This window comes from Protopterus annectens, chromosome 6.part1, assembly GCF_019279795.1.
Source record: "Protopterus annectens isolate FY-2018-M chromosome 6.part1, PAN1.0, whole genome shotgun sequence".
Taxonomy (NCBI): Eukaryota; Metazoa; Chordata; order Ceratodontiformes; family Protopteridae; genus Protopterus; species Protopterus annectens.
The window spans coordinates 187,128,837-187,149,867 of NC_056738.1; the positions used below are offsets into that span (position 1 = coordinate 187,128,837).

The 21,031-nt window shown below is 41.4% G+C and overlaps 1 protein-coding gene across 3 annotated transcripts in view; it reads left to right on the top strand.

The window, feature by feature from the left end:
* Positions 1-21,031, top strand: part of CSKMT (citrate synthase lysine methyltransferase) — a 131,863-nt gene that overhangs the window by 75,651 nt on the left and 35,181 nt on the right. Inside the window, exon 2 of one of the 3 annotated variants that reach the window (XM_044075635.1) lies at positions 6,036-6,141. The exons of the other annotated variants lie outside the window; for them this stretch is intronic. The gene's annotated coding sequence lies outside the window, so the exon portion shown is untranslated. The remainder of the gene's footprint in view (positions 1-6,035; positions 6,142-21,031) is intronic. 3 annotated transcript variants of the gene reach the window in all.

Genomic DNA, 21,031 nt, shown 5'->3' on the forward strand with positions numbered 1-21,031 from the left:
TTCATAAAGGAACTCTGTAAACCATTCTAACCCTATATCATGGGGTATTACAGAATATAGGTCCTTAATATCAATAGTTATAAAAATGTATGTAGCTTTAAAAGGCATTTTATCAATTGCTTTTTAAAAAAACCCATGAATCTTAACATACATATGATTCATTGTACACAAATTCCTTTAACTTGGTATCTATTTAGCCAAAGGGTGAGTAATGGAGCCCTTTGAGTCAACTGTTGGGCGCATGGGTGGTTGTCTTAGGTTCTTATGTAACTTTGGTAGTCCAAACATAAGATATCCACAATTATTTATCTGTTTCTTATCCTAGGTTATCTATAGATATGGATCCTTCAATAAATAGGGCTTGGAGTTCATTTCTTATTTTTGTTATATGATCCATTTAATTAATTTAAAAAAGATTTTGTATAGGCCTTATCCTCTAGTATAAATAACATATTCCTGTTATAATTTTCACAGTCCATTAACCACCTACCCCCTTATCAGGTTTCATAATGCTAATCTTGTGTAAAAAAAATTCTTAATTTCATATATAATTTTATTCTCACTAAGAACACTTTTTCATTAAAATTTCTACCTTTAAAATTAGAATTACGAATATCCAATTCACAAATTACTTTCAAATAATTGGATAATGGGGTGAAGTGGAGGGTTATAAATACTAGAGATGGAATTTTTAAAAATAAATTTTAAATTTAATTTCCATGTGTACAATCTCGGACCCATTAATGTATTAGAAATATCCATAGATTGTGGAGGTACAAAGGTTAAACGTTTTGCAAAATATAATAATGTTCTGTGTTAATTTTAATGTTAGAAAAGTTATAAACATTAAATCACCCAGGGAGTTGACAACATGACAGAATGGTAGGGTATGGTGTACTGTCACATCAGAAGAAACCTCTGGTGGTGTGTACAAGATTTTAGATGTGAGACCAGTTGATTCCTGTTCCATAACCGGTTGTAGAACCTCTTCCCTCCCCTGTTCGCCACCTCTCCCCTGTTCCAATGCATGTGTGAGTTCACAGGGTTCGCCTCCCAATTGTTCACTGGGGGGGACCTTTGTTCCTCAGGCGATCCGAACATCTCAGGGGTGGAAACTTTTCTGGGTCTAAAAAAGGCTGCATAGAGTTACTTTGGGTGTCTAAATTGCTAGTATTTGAGGAATTCACATTATAGTCTATGAATTTATTACCCCATTCCTGGGAGGGTGGTGGCCTGGGGTATGCAAGTCCTTTACCATAAAGTTTTTTTAGCTTTCTAGCTTTAATTGAATTAGCAAGCTGGTCCATACTCTTGAAAATACACAAATGCTCATATTTAAAATTACTATAATGCAAATGTCCACAAATAGTGTTATCTAATTCCGTAACAGAAGCGATTAATTCATTAATACATCATTTAAGTTTTATAATTAAATGCATATATTCAACTCCATGTTGATCAAACAAAGCAGTAAGCTCTTTAAACAAACTGCAAGCCACTAGGGTAACGCCACATTCTTAAACCCTTTGGTACAATATTTTCTTTTATACATTTAATAAAATAAGCGTCATCAAGTTGTAAATGCTTAATCTTAGATAATTTGTAATCAAACTGTTTAAATAATGGTAAATCATTATTACCATCGTCTGTCCTAGGTCCATTATTTTCCCCGAATGTAATCGTTTCAAAAAGCCAGTCCTGCAAAGTTGGAACTGAAGCCGCCACTAAAGAAGCCTCTGCTGTTTGAAAAACTCCGTTGGCCACAAGGAATGGACGAGTTAGAACAGTCAACTCCATGTGTAGAAGTAGAGAAATTAATGCCAGGAGGTCGCTGTACATTGTTTTCCATGTTAGAATCATTCAGAATGTTCCGTAGATTAGTAAATGCTGTTTCCACCATACAGGAAGAGTTGATGTGCGGTCTGATGTCAGAAGGTGGTGTGCTAAGCAAGGAATTCACTTTGTGCGGTAAACCCTGCACAACTGAACTTAAATTCAAGACAGCCTGTTGTAAAGTCTCCAAATCCGAGTTCTGTGTAAGGAGTGGGGCAGATGAATCCCCACTTTCTTCACTGGCCATGTCAAACCAGAGAAACAAAGTGAACAGACTAAAAAACAAGAAGTCCAGATAAAGAAGCTTTAGGTTTTAAAACAGGGGTTCTTGTGCTATTTTTATATGTATTGATGCATATTCAGTTAATTGCATTCATTTTATATGTTGTCATTTCCTGTTGGTTTTGCATAAAAGGAAGTATTTTTTATGTTTTATCTGATGAAGTCTTGGACTTTCTAGACGAAAGCGCTTATCTTTGTATTTTATGGATTATCTACATGTTGCCTGTTGGATTTATTAAAAGTTTATTCTGCTTTACATTACTTGAGCCTGGTCTCCTATTGTAAGTGAACTAGTGAGTGGGACAAATCCAGCTTCTTTATCTGGACTTGTTTTTTTGGACAGAAGAAAGAATGTCGGGAAGTCTGACCAGCTTATTGTGGCCTCTGCCTGTAGCTCTGCAGTGAGACTAGTTTCTAAACGGACATTCTCCAAGTAGGTTTCCCACTGTAACTTGTTTTCCTATAGCCATCATGAAATGAAGCTTCCTGATCCTGTGAAGTCCCATTTCACTAGGGCTACTGCTACATCTACTACTTTTCTAAAAAAAAAAAAGGGGTGGCCACTAAGGACATTTTGAAAGCCACTATGTGGTCCTCCATTCATGCCTTCACCAAACATTATTACCTTCCATCCTTCTCCATCTCCATTGCAGGGTTTGCCATTCCCATCTTGCAGGGCATCCTTTCCTCTTCCTATTTCCATCCACCCTCTTTTCAGCTTTCCGAGTCGTCCCATCGGTATGACTGAAGCAGTGAAACACAAAGAACATACTACAGTTGTGTACACTTAGCATAAATGTAGATGTTCAAGTGTATTCACTGTTGCTGTATTCTTTCCTGCCTTCCTTCCCCTCTTGCCTCATGGGATTGGGGTGGCTGCTCTATCTTCTTCCAGGTTCTTCCCTTGTCTGTAGATTCCCTGAAGTTTCTGAGCTTAGGCCCTTGACCTCAGTGACTTTCTAGTGGGGCTCCTATCTGTTTGAGCAAGAAAGTACTGCTGTTATGGCGCTGGCTGTCTCCCTTTAAATCCAGATCAGGGCATCTGCCAGCTTCAGGAGGAGGAGAAAATTCTCTGGTAATTGGGCTGGCCAATGGCTTTCGTGGCAGGAAATCCCATCAGTTATGACTGCAACAATGAATACATTTGAACATCTACTTCTTTCGGCTTTTCCCAGTTGGGGGTCGCCACAGTGGGTCACCTGTCCGCTCATGATTGATAGTGGAGTTTTACAGTGTCGAGTTGCTAGCCCGGCGCCCAACCTTCCACAGAAGGCGCACACACTCGCACCTAGGGCCAGTTTATAGAGTGTCCAGTCCACCTACAGCATGTCTTTGGGATGTGGGAGGAAACTGGAGCACCCTGAGGAAACTACGCGACCACAGGGAGGACATGCGGACTCCGCACAGAAGGCACCCCAGCCGAGAATTGAACCGGGGAACCTCTTGCTGTGAGGCAACATTTGAACATCTACATTTATGGTAAATGTGCACAACTGTACTTTCTGCAGTGTATGTGCAAGTGATTATCCCCTGCTTTTTCTATCAAGATTACATAGGCCATTTGTTTGTCTGCCTGTAGAGATTTCTTCTTTCTACCCTTCCTGATGTGTTTTTGAAAGAAGTTTTGGATATTTGCTCCTAGAAGGCAGGCAGGGTTCCTTTTTGGGAACTTATTTTTATACTGGAAAATCTTACTGTTTCCTTTTGAATCTACTCCCAAGCCTGTCTGAAGTTTTTATTTGGAAAACGGTGTTACTCATTGCTGTTTCTCCAAGATAAGAAGAGTTACAGGTTATTTTGGTAAGTCATCCCTGTCTCATCTTTCTTGGCCAGCATAAAATTGAGTACAAATCCTTCCTTTTATATGTAAGGTTGTTTCAGAGTTTACATTAAGCCAGGCCTTTCATTTCCCTGTTTACGTCCTAGTACCAGAACAGACAGGGAAGAGAATTTTACACACACTGGAATTTGTCATACATTAATAGGGCAAAAAAAAAAAAAAAAATTCATGATTTTTAATCTGTTCATTTCCCATGGCAGTAAAAGGAGGGGGTTGGTGGACAATTGGTGTCAAAACAGACCATTTCTAAATGATTTGTCTCATGCTATTGCTTAACAATCCTCTAAGACAGGCAAAGGTAAGGCCCACTCTTAACAGGGCTGTGACTACCTTCTGGCTTTTTAGAAAGGAGTGGTCTCTAAGTATACTGGAGGCAGCAACTTGGTTATCTGTACACACCTTTACCAAGCAGTACACAGTAGATTCCTCCTCTAGAGCCAGAGCAAACTTTACTAGGATTATTCTCCAGGGGCTCCTAAACTTTGATCCTTTTCCCTCCCCTCTTTCTTTGCCATGGTATTTGTTCCATATAGTGTAGGTTACAGCAACAGTGATCAAATGATGACCATAGTACAGTTGTGTTAGTAAACTTCCCAAACAGTAGATCTTCAAATAGATCACTGTTGCAGCACTCTTCCTCCATGCCCACCTTTCTTCTATGTAATGCCAGGGTGTAGGATTTGTATTATTCCTGTTCATACTGGCAGAATTGTAGCCTTCCTCTTCTGAGGCAAGAAGGCTGTTTTGCCCTAGCTATTGATTTTCATACTGCACTCCTCATGCTGTACATTTAGCTAGGGCACATAGAAGCTGCCCTAAAGCTTTTTAAGCTGCCCGTCTGGCCAGTCCTGGGCAGGATGTCCCATATTGCTTGGGTTACTGCAACAGAGATCTATTCAGCTACTTTTGTGGCAAGTTTAGTTACACAGCTGCACTTTGCCTCCCATGTGCAGTCTTTGGCCCAACTATTGAGTCACTCTCCAGATTTTTTTTTTATTTTAGCTCCGGCAAAAGTTGTTTATGACACCAGTAGGAGAGTGTTATCAGTGATGTCACAGTAGAAAATGAGAGTGTTATTTGAATGTGATGGTTCCCTCATTCTTTCTGACTGACTGGGGTGTGGAGCTTTTCTGCATCTCTAGTTGTAGTTTTAACAAAGATTCTACCCATGTCCTATATTGGATCTTAAAAGCTTATCTGTACCCCAGCCATTTGGATTAACACAATGACTTCCAGACAGGACTGAGGATGTACTGTTTATAGGGGCATGCTTTGTCACTGTCCTAGACCTGAAGACATTATGCTGTCATTTGAGAGTAGAGGGTGATTTTTCTATCAGAAGATAATCCTGATTATTTCTCAGAACCTGAGATAGATGCATTTCTTGCAGCTTTACTTTCCATGGCCATATCTGCACTTATTTTGAGGAAATGTTTCGCAGCATTATTTTCTTCCTTAGATTTTGTCAGTCAGGTTGTGAACAGATGTTAAGCAGGAGTAGCCGAACCTCTACGACAGGTTCTGTCGCAGTTTTTGATGGCTATATGGCTGTTCATACTGTTGTCACTGTGTACATCTGCAAAACATCAGCTCTGGACTAGTAGGCTCTAGCCATTTGTACTGTGACTCTGATGACAAAAAATTAGTGTAGTTGGTACTGCTTGCTGGAGAATGTTGCTGTCTTAGTCCATGAGGATTAGCTGCCTCTATTGCTTGCTTTAAAAATTGCAGGAGTTCCAGTTTGGACAGGGAGAGCATATCATTATTATTTGTTTTGGCAGTTCTCCTCTATATTAATAGTCAATTTTCTACTGCAGAGTTGTGAAAATATTTTTATTACAGTGTATTCAGCTCTTGTTGTTTTCAACAAAAAATGGCTGTGGATGACCAGGAAGAAAGGCAGAGCTCAATACAAATCGTTCATATCTCCCAACAACTTTTCCCTAAGGTTTGATCTTACACTAGAATTAGAGATGTAAAAGTTAATTTTACACTTTGATCTGTTTTCTGAACTTGACTGTGACTTAAATATGTAAAACAAAGACTGAAATGAATTGAAGCTCAATGTTGTTTCTTGAAGTCCAAGCTGATTTTGAAGAATGGGAAGAAAAAAATAATTTTACAGACATTCTGTTGATGAGGAAGACTGGGGATTGTTTCTTGGAATCTGCAATTCTGTTCATGAGGTAAGAGACTATATCAAATAGAACGTTCTTTTGGGGTGTTTTTGCCCCAGTATCTTTGAGTGAGAATGCCCTGTCCTGTACTGGTTCTCATGGAAAGCTTTGTGCTTAATAAAATTCTGTCTTCTTTCTGGAAACAAAGTTTTTTTTCCTGACCATGTTTATGCAGTTGGAGGTGGGAGTGTAGCATGAAGCGATTTGTCTAGCTTTTCGAGTCTGCAGGAGTTTCATGCTCCTGCTCCTTGCACAGCTGAAATGAATCTCCTTGGAGGAACAATGAATTTTTACACCCCAGAAGATACTGATTCAAAGCTGAGATAGTCCGCCTCAAAATATGAAACTGCATATTTACCACCACCTCTGATGCAAGAAAGAAACTGCAGGAAAGGCGACCGATGTTGGCAACCAAAGATACCAGAACCTTTCTCCATTAAAAAAGGCTTCAGCTCTTACTATAGATAATCAAAAGCCTTGATCATCTTCTAATTAAACAAGGCTCATTTTAAAACCTCTGTAATAAGAAAGTGATGATGTGGGCATGGAGATTCCTTGTTTTAAAAAAAAAAATCATATATTTGCTTACCTTTTGAATGTCTGATTGTTAGCCTGGGTGCTTACTTCATTTTAAAATTATCGGCATGGTAATAAATTCTTGCAGTCATTTGTACTTAACGAGTTAAGATGTAAAGGAGCCATTGCCACTGTAAAACTCCAGATATCAACATTGCTAAAGTTAGATGCTCTTCCTCCGTCTAAGGAACACGGACTTCACTGCAAAGGTGGTGGGTGGTATTCACTAGGCGCTGGGACCTTCAGACCTCCAACTGTATTGGAAACAAATTTGAAGTGCAATGTTGTATTACATTTGATTTGATTATTATTTTATATGCTAGAATATGTTGAGGGGGAAATGTATGAAAGAAATACCAAGAACCTTGAGGGACAATATGTGGGAGGTTACCTGGAATGATGCTGTTTGGGCGAGAAATTATAACCTTGTTTCCTGCACTCAGATTAGTTGTTTCAAGCCATTCTAGTTCCAGTTCCTAACAGAGGAGTCCTTTTTTTTACTTGGGGAGCAATATTCTTCATATATTTTTGTATTTATATTTACTAGTACTAGTTGCAGATTGGTTGTCCCCAAAGCAAACACTTTTCTTTGCAATCAACAGCTTGTAGTGGTCCTTGACATGTGTGAAAATGGTTGGATAAATGAGTACTGTGTTGAATCGCAGCCACAGTGTAGGTTAATAAGTTAATTGGTGATTTACTAGGCTAGTGGCACAAGAGCCTTTCAAGCCTAGCCAATAATACCCAGGATATGACAGTATTGTCTTAATTTCCCAGATATGGGATAGGATAGTATCAGGGTGGGGTGGGTCTTTTGAGTGCTGGGTCATTATTTTGTGTGTGTTAAACCTACCTACTGTAGAAATACAGCTGCTGGCCTTGTCATTTGTTTAAAAAGTTTGCTTTTGAATTCAGGTGTTTTTCAAGTGTCAGCATATTAGTACTTTAGTAAAGCCTTTCAAATAATACGAAAATATTTAGAAACTGTGGCATTTGTTTCCAGTGATGAAAATGTATTTTCTTTCTTTCTTTTTCTTTCTCTTTATTGGCATTTGATTACCAGGAAAGTCAAACTGTGTAGGAGCCCATTTTCAGCAGAGATCTGGGGAGAAAAGCTCCAAAGTATTACAAAACACAATCTTTACAAATAACAGAAAAAACCCACAGTTTAAGAGCAGATACAAGTTGTATGATAATGATTTAATATTTACAGAAGTTATAGCCAGTTTATAGAGAAATTAAAGGTGAGTTAGCATAATACAAACGGGAATCACAATATGAAGAGAGAGAAAAGCAGGCTTATGGTATATCTAGAGAGAGAGACATTGATAGACGTAAGGAAGCGCATTAAGATTGGAGAGTAAGGTGGTATAAGGTATGAATAGGCAATCTGAAGTAGTTAACTTCATTTTATCTGCAACCTGTGGGTATACGGATCCGTATCTGATCCGAGCCGGCAGCTTTTTTCTAGCATCTGCTCCAAGCTCCTCCCCTCACCCATAATGCCCTGCCATCTCCTATCTTCCCCCAGATCTCGTTTGCCGCGCCAGTAGTGTGCATTGTGGTCTCCTTTGCTCTGAGCTCAGGGAGAGTAAGTAGAAATTTTTTTGCTGATATCTAGGTGTGCTTGACTAAGATTTCCCTTCTGTAGTATTGCGTTTGGTCGTTAGTGTAAAAAAAAAAAAAAGTTTTTTGTATAGAGTAGTAGTTAGGCCTGCCCTTCCTGTTTGCATGTGGTTTTTGGAAAGGTAGTGCTTATACCTTGGAGTGCAGGACTTTGGCTGACCAGCCAAAGCCTGTGTTCAAAAATTGTACAGAGTGTGGCCATAAGCTTTCCCCTGCCGATGGTCGCACTCTGTGTGTGATATGCTTAGGAGTGGCACATTTATCCACTCAATGTGCTGTCTGTTCAGGTTTCAACCCTAGGGCCTTTGGGGATCGTAAGGCCAAGCTAGTTACCAAAGGCCTTCTCCATGTTGCCATGCTGGAATCTGCCTCTGTCGCTAGTGTACCACCCCAGACAGGGACTCAACCTCCCTCTTCGTCTGGCGATGGGTCTTCAAAGGACAGATCTTCAGTCAGCGAGTCTGACAGAGAAGGAAATGGAAAGGTGCAGAGAAGAAAGGGAGAAAAAAGACAAGCATCGTAAGAGATCCCCAGACAGGGAGCTCTTTCTCAGCCCCCATCTAAGACAATGAGGCCTGTTTCTCCTCGGCTCCGGTCTCCTTGTTTCTCACCGGAGCTGTTGGAACATTCGGACCCGAGGCCCTCCACCCCACTGCGCAGACCAGCCAGATCCAAGTCGGTGGCCTCTTCGAGGTCGACTCGGAGCCTATCTGACGTGGATATGGACAGGATGATGCAGAGATTTATTCAGACCCAAATTCAGATGGGAGTCTTGCCAGGTCCCTCTCCCTCTGGAGGAGTGACCTCCATGCCTCTTTTCTGCCCCATCTCTCCTTCCCCGATCCGTGCTTCGGGGCTCTTGGATCCAAGGTTTTTCGGAGCTGGTAGGTCTGCACAGACTGTTTCTCCAACCTCGACTCTGGCTATTACCTTGAGTTCCTCAGATCTGACTTCGGATCCGAGTGACTCTCGAAGCCACGGACAGGGAGTCGGACCCGGGGGAATGGATTCTTCGGCTCCGACCCTTTCGGACCTGATCTGTTCCCTCTGACCTCAGGCTACCCTGTTTTCGGCTCCAGTCCCCACTTTGGATCCATGGAGGACTTCTCCCTCGGCCTTCGAAGTGGTGGAGAGGGTTCTCTCCCAGGGATTGAGATCCCAGCCCATCCCCTCGGATACCACCCAAGGCCCCCTGGATTTGGCAACTACTCCCTTCATCCTGTCTCAGGGACTGCCCGTGCCAGAGGATCCCCAGGTCATTTTCCCAGAGGAAACCTCTGCGGCTCGCGGATCCCCTTCTGAAAGTCCCACTGAAGAGGGTCACTGTAAGCGCAAGTGCAAAAGGAGGCACTTGGACCCCCCCCCCCCCCGAGTCCCTCACTACTGACACTGACTGACTTAGATGGAGAAGGTTCCCCCAGGTCACCTCCCGAAGACGTCTCCTTCGGAGAAATTATGGAGATCCTCCGCCAGAGGGGAGGTTGGTCAGCCCCAAAACCTTCTGGGGATGAGTCAGTGTTCCTGGAGGCCTTTGGCACGAGCCCATCTACTTCCTGGGTGTCCCCACCAGCAGACCCCTTGGTGGACCTCATCACCACATGGGCATGGAAGGAGCCCGAAACTGTAGAGCCCATCCGCAAATGTCCTGACAAGGCTTTATCTCCCCCCTTCTGATAGACAACCCTGGTCAAAAGGAGCCCCAGTTGATGCTATGTTGGTCGCAGCGGCCACAAAGAAGGAACTAGCACAGCAGAGTTCCTTAGTCCACCCTCCAGACAAGGAGTCCAGGTCGGTGGATAGGTTTGGGAAGCGCATATACTCCTCAACTACTTTTTCTATCCGTGCGCTGAATTATTTGGCACATGTGATTCGGCTTCAGCGAGACCTTGCTTCGGAATTCGCTGAGTTGCCCCCAGAGTCTTTATCGCCGCAGGACAGACAGCTGTTCTTGGAAAATGTCTACTCTGAAGTCAGTCTCAAACACATCTATGCAGCTACTTTCCCATGCCACGGAAGGAGCAGCTAGGCCGGCTGGGACAGGCATAGCCATGAGGCGTCATGCCTGGCTCAGATTGTGTCCGTTTGCGGACCCTTTCAAGGCATCGTTTATCAATGCTCCCATACGACGGTTCTTCCTTCTTTGGGAAGACAGTACGTGACACACTTGTCCAGAGCGAAAAGGACAGGAAGACTTCATCGGAGTCCGCTGCTGTAACCTTCAGCAGTCCTTCTCTAGGAATCAAAGAGGGCAAAAGAAGATGTGGTTCCGAAAATCTCAGTTTTCCCGGGATTCTCAGACAGCTATTCCCCCAGAGGTAGAGGGGGACAGGATCAACGCTGACCCAGAGGTAGAGGGGGGGTCCCAGAAATTTCGGGTCTAGGGAATCCCTCTCTGATAGACCCGGTTGGGGTTGCCCGACTGTCCTACTCTGGAGGCAGTTGGGGACGATTGTCCTTACACCCAGCGGCATGGGAGTCCATTACGACAGATTGCTGGGTTCTTCAGATAATATCCAGAGGTTACTCTATTCCTTTCGTTGCCCCTCCATATATTATAAAACGCCTCCCGGATGTTCACCCGCTCACAGGGAGGCTGCAGCTCTAGAGGTTTCAAAGCTGCTTCTCAAACGAGCCATCGAAAAGGCCCACCCCTGATCAGTCCGGATTAGCGTCTACTCAAGGTTCTTTTTGGTGCCAAAAAAGACGGGGGACCTCAGGCCCATTCTAGACCGGTCAACATTAAACCTGTTGGTAGCCAAACAAATTCCGGATGGTCACCCTACAGTCCATTCTACCTTATCTCAGAGAGTGTGACTGGATGTGCTCGTTAGACCTTCAGGGTGCTTACTACCATATCAAAATACGCAGAAGCTCCAGGAGGTTTCTGTGCTTCTGGCTGGGAGCCAGTCATTTTCATTTCAGAGCCCTACCCTTTGGTCTCATCACAGCCCCCATGGTGTTCACCAAGGTAATGGCAGTTGTAATGGCTCACCTGAGGCTTCAGGGTATTCAGGTGTTTCCATACCTGGACGACTGGTTGTTCACTGCGCCCAACATGTATCACTTCTGTCTGGCCCGAGATTATTTCATTCTGTTAGCAAATCTACTGGGAATTACATTCAATGCTCACAAATCCAATTTGCAACCAGTACAAGTTTTAGACTTCATTGGGGCATGGTTAGACACTTTGCAGATGAAGGTATTCTTAACTCCAGACTGGAATCTACATCTCAGGTGCCACATAGCTCAGATAGCGAACTTCAAGTCTTCAAAGGCGAGCGAGGTTCCCTGGGCTCCATGGCTGCCGCCATATCTATTCTCCCTTATGCACGCCTTCACATGCAAGTTCTTCAATGGATTCTGGCTGTTCAATGGTCTTGGCTAGACCTGCCCATGGAATTTCCGATCACGATCAGTCACATCTGCAGGACATCTCTTCTTTGGTGGTTAAGTTCACTGGAGATATCAAAAGGACGCCCCTTTGCGTGACCCCCAGTCCAAACCACAGTGATCATGGACACCTCCCAACTTGGGTGGGGGGGACACTGTTCGGGAAGGACAGTCCAAGGCACGTGGTCCCAGGCAGAGACCAATTTGCACATAAATGTTCTAGAGATGAGGGCAGTGCTTTTAGTGTTGGAAGCCTTTCACACAGTCCTCCCTCTCTGATTGATTGCAATTCAGTCAGACATGTCGGTTGTCTGGTATATCAACAAGCAAGGGGGAACCAGATCCTACCCTCTATGTCATGAGGCCATGAAGGTGTGGGAATGGGCGATTTCCACCGGTCTGTTTCTGATAGCAACGCACATCCCGGGATGCTCCAACATTTTAGTGGACAGATTGAGTCGGACCATTCTGATGTCTTACGAGTGGTCTCTGAAACGGTCAGTAGCGGAGGAGATCTTCCTTGCATGGGGTCAGCCTTGCTGTGATCTCTTCGCATCTCCTTTCAATGCGAAGTACAGCGAGTTCTTTGCTCTGATTCCCTCACCAGGGGAAGTCCTCAGAGACGCTCTAGTCCATGCTTGGCCCCTCGGGCTTCTGTATGCTTATCCACCTTTACCACTCATTCCGAAGTTTCTTCAGAAAGCTTGCCGACTACAGTGCAAAGTGATTCTCATTGTCCCATTCTGGCCTTGTCAGGTTTGGTTCCCATTCCTTTGGTCTCATCTATTGGCTCCCACAGGGATCTAATTTCCCATCCGTCGGGGACACGTCTGCTCGATCTGGGCAGCCTCAAGCTAACAGCTTGGTTGCTCCAGTTCCTTTAATTGCCAGGACTCCCATTCTTTCATCCCTGGTAAAATCCATTCTGGTGGCCTCTCTTAAAGACTCCATTAGGAAACTTTATTGCAGTAAATGGAAGCGCTTTTCCATTTGGGCTTCACAGAGAAATAGATCCCTTTTACAGCCCCTGTTCCAGCAGTGTTGGATTTCCTGTCTGTATCTTTCAGCAAGGAACTAGTTCCTCCACAGTGAAAGTACAATTGGCAGCCATTTCCAGTTTTCACGTTGGTGAAGATAACATGGCCTTGGCCTCCTCTAGGCTGTGTTAAGGCTTTTCTTAAAGGTACTTTTCTGTTATGGCCTCCTATCAAGGATTCTGTACCTCCTTGGGACCTTACTTTTGTTTTACAGGCATTGGGGGCTACTCCTTTCGAACCTGCAGCTTCGGTGGACTGGACATTTTTGTCCTGGAAGACAGCTTTCCTAGTCGCCATCACATCGGTTAGGAGAGTTTCTGAGCTTCAAGCTCTGTCTGCCGTGCCTCCGTATTTGGTCTTCCATAAGGATAGGCTCTCCCTCCGTACTAACCCTTCCTTCTTACCTAAAGTGGCATCTGAAGCAAACATAAACCAGTCCATTAATCTGCCCGTTTTCTTTCCCAACTTCCAAAATAAAGGTGAATACAAACTCCATTTGTTAGATGTTCATAGACAACTTCATTTTTATCTTCATAGAATGAAGTCTTTCCGCAAGACTGACCAATTGTTTGTTTCTTTTTCCAAAGCTTTTATGGGAAAAGCTATTTGTAAGGTTTCTTTAGCCATATGGATCACTCTTTGCATTTCACATGCCTACAAAGCAAAAGGTTTATCTCCTCCTGGTATAGTTAAGGCTCACTCTACCAGGTCCATGGTGACTTCTGCTTCTTTTTGGTCTAGGGTGCCTTTGGACGATATTTGTGCAGCAGCGACATGGGCCAATTTGGATTTCGAGGCGGAGCATCCTTTGGCTCTGCGGTGCTCAGGAATATCCTTCCATAAGGGCCTCCCAGGATCGGAGTAGCTGGGGACTCTGTCCCACAGGTTGCAGATAAAATGAAGTTAACTACTTCAGATAAAGAAGTTATGTACTCACCATAACATTCCATCTGAGTAGTTATACTTAATTTTTCTGCAACATTCCCTCCCTCCATCCCCCGGACCTTATCCTGTTTTCAGGGTTGGTTTATTGGGTTGAGTTGCATATATATTTTAGTTTCAGCAAACTCGATCTGAGGGAAATAGGAGATGGCAGGGCATTATGGGTAAGGGGAGGAGCTTGGAGCAGATGCTAGAAAAAAGTTGCTGCCTCGGATCCGATACGGATCCGTATACCCACAGGTTGCAGAAAAATGAAGTATAACTACTCAAATGGAACGTTATGATGAGTACATAACTTCTTTTTTTCTATACGTTTGTTATATCTTTTCAGTGATTGATTATTTGGCGCCTTTCTATGAGGCTTATGAAGTGTATGGCTGCGATAGTTTGGAAAAGGGACTGTTAAAGGGGCCCTTTTAATGCGGTTGTTCTTTTATGTAATATAAGTGCCTGTGCGTTGTATTATTGAAATGGTAATGGACCTTTAGATAATCTAAAACATGGAAAGATAGTTTTGCATACATAAAACAGTACTTGATTGATTGCCTTCTACTAAAGAGAACTTGTTTAGCTGAAGATGAACATTTGAAATAGTATGATTTGAATTTGTCCAAAGCAGAGGTATTCTTCTTACTGTGTAGGCAGGACAGACAGGTGGCCAATCTGATTAGGAGAGGACCCTCCTTTGGGCTATTGTAACCGAGATCTGATGAACAGGGAAGATATTTCATTATCAACAAATAATATAAACAAAGGGACTGGTATTAAACTTGGATTACATTTGCTTCTAAAACAAAGGATTGTGTCTGGATTTAGGAATGCCATTGTTCCCTTTTCTCAGCCCTCATTAGGCAAATCATTGAATATAGTAACCCCGTTGGCATTTATCTGTCTAGGCACACACAAGTGGAACAACCATAAGGATACTTTATTAAAAGGATGCAAGAAACATGTTCTACATGGTCCAGTTCAAGGCTCTGCCACTATACTACACTACAGACTGCTAAGAGGTTACCTGTGTTTAGCATACAAGGTAACCTCTAACCCATTACTGATTGATTTACAGGACATCAGCAAGTCAGATAGCATCAGAAATGTGTATTGTAGGGAATCCAAGCCTGCTTTGCAACATCAACTGAATGGTGTGGAGGGACAGGTATATCTCTCAGAAGATGCTACTGCTATGGAACAGACTACCCATCCACATAAATCAGTTCATCCCTGTCCACATTCAAGCACAACTTAGATCTGTGGATGGGGAACAGAATATTCGCTCCAGGATTGCCCCCGTACTACTAATGGACAGATGCAGCTCCTAAGTGCTGTATCCCTTGCATGGGTCCCATCAAATTATCTATGGTGTGATCCCAGTTCATAGATAGGAACCTAACTGCCCTTACAAGCCTGGCCAATTATCCCTTGTGAGAATTGAACCCTGCATCTTGTGTTTGTATGACAAACACCTTAACCATTAGGCCACCCTCCCAACCTAAGTTATGAGTTATTCTTATTAGGGGTACTGTATAATTATCAATCATGGGATGGGTAAGGCCAGTCTATAACCAAATGGGAGAGGTTATTATGAGAACAAAAATTGAAATTTGCTAGGCTTAAGCTTGACCACAAGGCAGCTAGCCTAGTACTTGCCTATGAATTTATGGACCCTAAATCCCTGCAATATAGTCTTACTTTATAGCCTTTTATGGATCTTAGGAAGATGGTGTCATGATATAAAGCTGTGATGGCAAACGGCTGTAAAATTTAACAGAATTTGCATGGTCTGGTCATACAAGCTGAGACCAATTCCTTTCTGAAACAATGTGAGATGTGTATAAGGAAGAGAATGCTGGGACCTTCACAATCTGATGCAGGGGAAAAGACAGAAATGGAAAAAATAAATAAATAAAGTACTGCATGCTTTCTAAGCAGTAACTAGGAGATTGTTTTATTTGCAATTTGTTTTCCGGGAAAGTCCAACTGGGCCAGAAAGTGCCCATTTTCAGTGGAGGCCTGAGGAGAAAACCTCCACAATCACAATATTTCAAAATCAAGTACAAATGTTTTAAATCACAAAGTATCATGTCACATTACATTTTTCACTCTTATGTTTTGTAATGAGAAAAACATAGAACATATGTTTCATAATAAGAGTGCAATCAAAACCAGTAACATGAATTAGAGAAAATGTGAGGAAAAACTTGATAGTGATATTATTTGTTACATAGATTAGTATGTGATAAATGAGACCTGACACAGTTCTAATAAGATAAAGCGGTATCGGAGATTATATAAGAGACAGTAAGGTGAAATTGAGCAATTTCGTAGTATGAGAGAGGTGTTCATATTGTAGTTTTAGGAGGAAAAAGGAAGAAAGATGGAGAGAAGGCAATTATAAGAAGACTGCATGGTAGAGTGTCTTCATGTAGCTTAGGTGAGTAGGGAGGAAAGCGAAAGAGGTAGAGGAAAGGTCTGCAGAGATGAATGAAATAAGGTAAGGTAGTGGGGGAAAAACAAAAAAGAGTGGAATAAGAGGCTGGAGAGGGTTAAGTGTGATCTAGGTTGAAGGGGTGAGTGAAGTATAACAAGTCCAGCCAGGATTGGCAGAGGAGCAGGTCCAAGATTTTGTAAGGTAATCTTTTGGGAGGATTTAAAGGTGGGTAGATTAGAAATGAGGTTTCATTTTTTGCTACCGAGCTGTGGTGGTTAGATGTTCCATTTTTTGCTTACAAGTATAGGCTTTCTGCAGGGGACTTATTCTGTTTATTTATGGTGAGAAGTTGTTTGTCTTCAAATCTAAGAGTTTGTTTGTGTCTTTCGGCTTTTCCCGGTTAGGGGTCACCACAGCGGAACTCCGGTCCGTTAATGATTGGCAGTTGATTTTTACGTACCGGCTTGCCAGGCCTGATGCACAACCTTCAACGAAGGTACGCCCATTCACGCATGTCTCCACGCAGAAGACGCTCTAACTGAGAATCGAACCGGACAGCGTCTTACTGTGAGGTGACAACGGAAAATGTCAATTAAAAGGATGAGAGCTGGGCAGGCTAATGGTTTGTGTATGACTTCATGTATTGTTATAAGTTGAATGTAGGAGAGGTGGAGGGGGAATTCCAGCTAGCTAAGGGTATACAGAGCTTTACAGTGATGGGTAAAGGAGGGTGAATTAGTAGCAAACTTGGCAGTTTTGTTGTAGCAGCTTTCAAGTTTGTTTTTTTATGGGGGATTGTAAATTAGTTAGAACTGGTGCTCCATAGAGTAGAGAGGGCAGAAGTCATGTTTTGGCTAGAGTAATTTTTGTGGATGTGCTCAGAAAATGTTTGTTTCTTTATAGCACGCCTAGTTTTTGATGGGTTTTCTTGGTACTGCTTTAGATGTAGAGGTCAAATTTAAGACCATCTATTATGACTCCTAATAGTTTGGTATGGTGGACTAATTCGGTTTCTGAGCCACTTGTTGAAAAGATTTTGAATGATGCTTTGTTAGGGGTGTGAGTTTTTTGGGGGTAAAGAGGAGTTGTTTTTATGGGGGCTGAGTAGGCATTGTGCTGTTGTAAGTCAAGTTTCAATGGAGATGACAGCTTGTTGAGTGATTTTGTGGAGGTGAGGTAAGGTATTTGAAGAGCAGATGATAGTCATCTGCAAATTTAATCAAGGTGCCCTCATAAGATGAATGTAGCTTATTGATGAAAATATTGAATAGTAAAGGGCCAAAGCTGGATCCATAATGTTAGAGGGAAAAATATTGGTGGATGGAGTTTTCCTTTAATGTAATTTCTTCAAGATTCTTCTGGATAACTGAAAAGATTATTTCTCCTTATTTTGTTTTCAAAAGTCCTTTAATTCCTAAGGGGAGTCATACAAAGAAATGTAACTGATCTAACTGACTCTAGAACCAAACTCAATTTTAACTTCCACTTTTGTTATTATGACTGAGGAATTCATCATATTATTTTCTGTGACTCTACTTTTAATGCTGGCCATTTTTATGACGTGTATTTTTTTCATTTCATCTTCAAGAGTTATGTTCTCTACCATGTTTTGCTGCTTGAGACCAAGGGCATCTGAAGGCGAGACCACAGAGCTAAAATTAGTTAGGAGCATATTCGTATCTTATTAATTGTCTGAGTGGCGTGAAAAATTTTGGTGTGTTGAGTTTGGCTACAGAAGGTTATATTTTTGCTGTTTCATTTTGCCAGAATGTCTTTTAACAGTAACTCTGTCTTTTTATGGTGTTGCACTATTTGGTAATTTCATCTGTTCACAGGGAGAAATGGTAGGGGTACCATTAGCAGGCTGCTTTTTGGCTGGATACTGCACTGGGAATTTCTCATGTTTATTTATTATTTGGTACCTTTTTTACTGTGGTTTTCCCTTGGTAGTTTAAGGCACGATTTGCAGTAGAGATCATTAAAGAGCACTATTTGCTTCTGGTCATACTTAAGGGTCCCAAAGCAGTTATTTAGTAAAGCATAATCTCATACCAGCAGCATGTTTTGCCCATGTTATGTGCAGCTACCAAAAGCAAAAAAAATCCTCTGCAAGTGACATTTGATTTTAAGTCCTTTCTAGCTGGATGAATTTCAGCTTGTGCTTAACACAGGCAAATGTAAGTATCTGATTGTGATGTAGGCAGACTGGCTTGTGACTGTTTTCAGAATGGTTTGGGCCATTTATTTAGATAGCACAGTAACATTGCAAAAGTTACAATAACTGCAATAAAATGAAGTACAAGGCTGTTGTATAACAAACAAAACATGCAGTTATTCAAAAAACACAAGTTGCTAATATCAGCTAAATACTTGTAGGCTGCTAATAGCTGCGCAAGACTGAATTTGCAAAAAAATAAAAAAAATAACTACAATTGCATGCATACAAGGAAAAATATTTTGTTAGGCAGAGTGGTACGTATAAAACATATTTGTGAACTATTTCTGAGAAATATTAACCATTATGCCCAGCCGAGTATTTGCAGTGATAAATACTGCTAGTTGATAATTTTGCCGTCTTGTACTGTAAATGGCAACCTTAGTAAGCATCAGTAGATTGTGATGATTCAACTGTATCAACAGTATATGCCTGCCAGATTCATTCAGATCTTTTAATTCTTTTGCTCAGAAGATCGGTGCTTGGGAACAGAAGTGCTGGTTTGCACATTCCTGGTGAGGAGTCAATAACTGGACACAACGTTTTAAAATAAGGCTTCTGAGACAGCCCTGGCAGAGTGACACATTCCTCAAAGAGCTTGGTTAAATGCTTTAACAAATTCTAGATCTGTTTCATCTTGTAACTGCTTCTAAATATTGTATATGTAAAGATGTTTCCATGTTTGACATGCAATTTTTAGGCAGGCTAAAAGGCTGAATATTCAAAGTAACTAGAAACCTATGTACGTACTGACAATGCTGTGTTTGGTCAATGATTTCCTGTAACATGTATTACGAAGTTGTGACTTGTGGGAATGAGATCATAGCTTCCATTTGTCCAGTGATAAAACACAAATACTGTTTTGATTCTGAGCTCCTATGGGTAGAGCCTTTTCATCCATTTTAACCATGCCAGAAAGCTGTTGGATTTATAAGTCTTTCATCTGTATTTCCTGAATGGGGGAGTTTAACAAACATGTCCCTTGCTTTAAAACTTACCATTCTATGACCTTCCTTAAATTTTTCCTCCTTTGATGTATGAAGTCACAAGCAAGTTGTTTTGCTTGTTTATTTTGTTTTAAGGGTGCCTGATGACTTTATTGTGACCAGGGGCCTATAGGAAGCAGTTGAATAGGTAGGGTCATATTAGGGTTGGGTGAACTCTGAACAAGGGCACATGTTAAAATGTCTTCTCGCATCAGTTTTCCTCTTTAGAATACGTCAGAGCTAGTTTCTAAAAATTCATTTCAGATTTTATATATATATATATATATATATATATATATATATATATATATATATATATATGAGAGAGAGACTGAATAGCTTTCTTTGTAATATTGCAACAAAATCCAATACCTTTAAACACAGAATTGCTTGGCCCTGATTGCACTAAGCTACATGTATGATATATGACATGTGAAAACTAAAAAAAAGAAAACCCCCCCGCACCCCTTACATTAATGTCTTTTTCCTGTCAACACACCAAATAGTCAAGCTAATACCTCATAATTCATGTAGCTCTTGTTTGGTAATATGTCATTAAAATTGGCCAATACTGTACAATGTTTAAGGGTAACAGTTAGTGTAAACACTAGCAAGCATATTTGATATTGCTAAAGTAACTCTCTGACAAATATACTGCATTTATTACGTGAAAGTATTTCCATTTGCCTGTCTTAATCTATCACTGCATTTCAGAACACACACATCTGACAGATTTATGATTCAAGGAGAGAAAAACTGAGTAAAATGAGCTTTTAGGCATGGAAGGTGTTTAAAATATGGGTGCAGTTTCAGTCATTCGCAAACTAGTACATAAACAAATACAGCACACAATAGTAGAAAATACAGCACACAATAGTAGAGGCAGAGTGCAAAGCAGGGATTCCAGCTAGAAGACTGGGGAAGGCAGTGTTATCATAACCTAGACATTGTGCCTCATTAAGTGCTTGTAGTAGGTCATTCCTATGAAATGTGATTGTATAATGGCCTGTTCAGTAAACAAATATGCAAAGCATCGTGTATTCCTATGATCATGCTAGGATACTTAAATGATTATTTCAGTGATCTTTAGATTCTCTTATACAGAAGCAGTGCTTTCAGTTTTGCAACATTAATATTGCACGGTCAAGCACTACAAATAATAACTTACACACATACAGAGTAAATATGCATTACTTAAAACTAAATACATGACAACACCTTTTGTTACTGCAAATATTTAGTTAATGCAAGAGAAACAAAAATGTAGCAGAAAGCGGACAGTGGCAGCTGGTGGTTTCAGGAAAGATGTGCATCTCTTCCTGAGGTTTGCTGTTTTAAACCGTTACTTTTCTTGCATATAATGCAACCATACTTTCTGTATTAGAGAACATTGAACTGGAAAGTCTAAATAGGTTATTTGTATTCTCATTATTCTGCAAATTATATAACTGGAGCAAAAGAGAATGCTCTTGCTTTGTAACAGAATATCACCCAGATAAGTCTCACAAATGCTTTCATGTTTAAACAGTAAAGAAGTCCTTTGGCTTCCATCCTTCTTTGAGGATTTGCATTTTTAGACAGATGTAAAGGATGAGCTGGTTAAACTCTATGTAATGCATATGTAGACACAGGCATCATACCCCACCCTAAATGATGGACTCTGCTGCCTGCTAACCATGGCGCTTCCAACTATGTATCA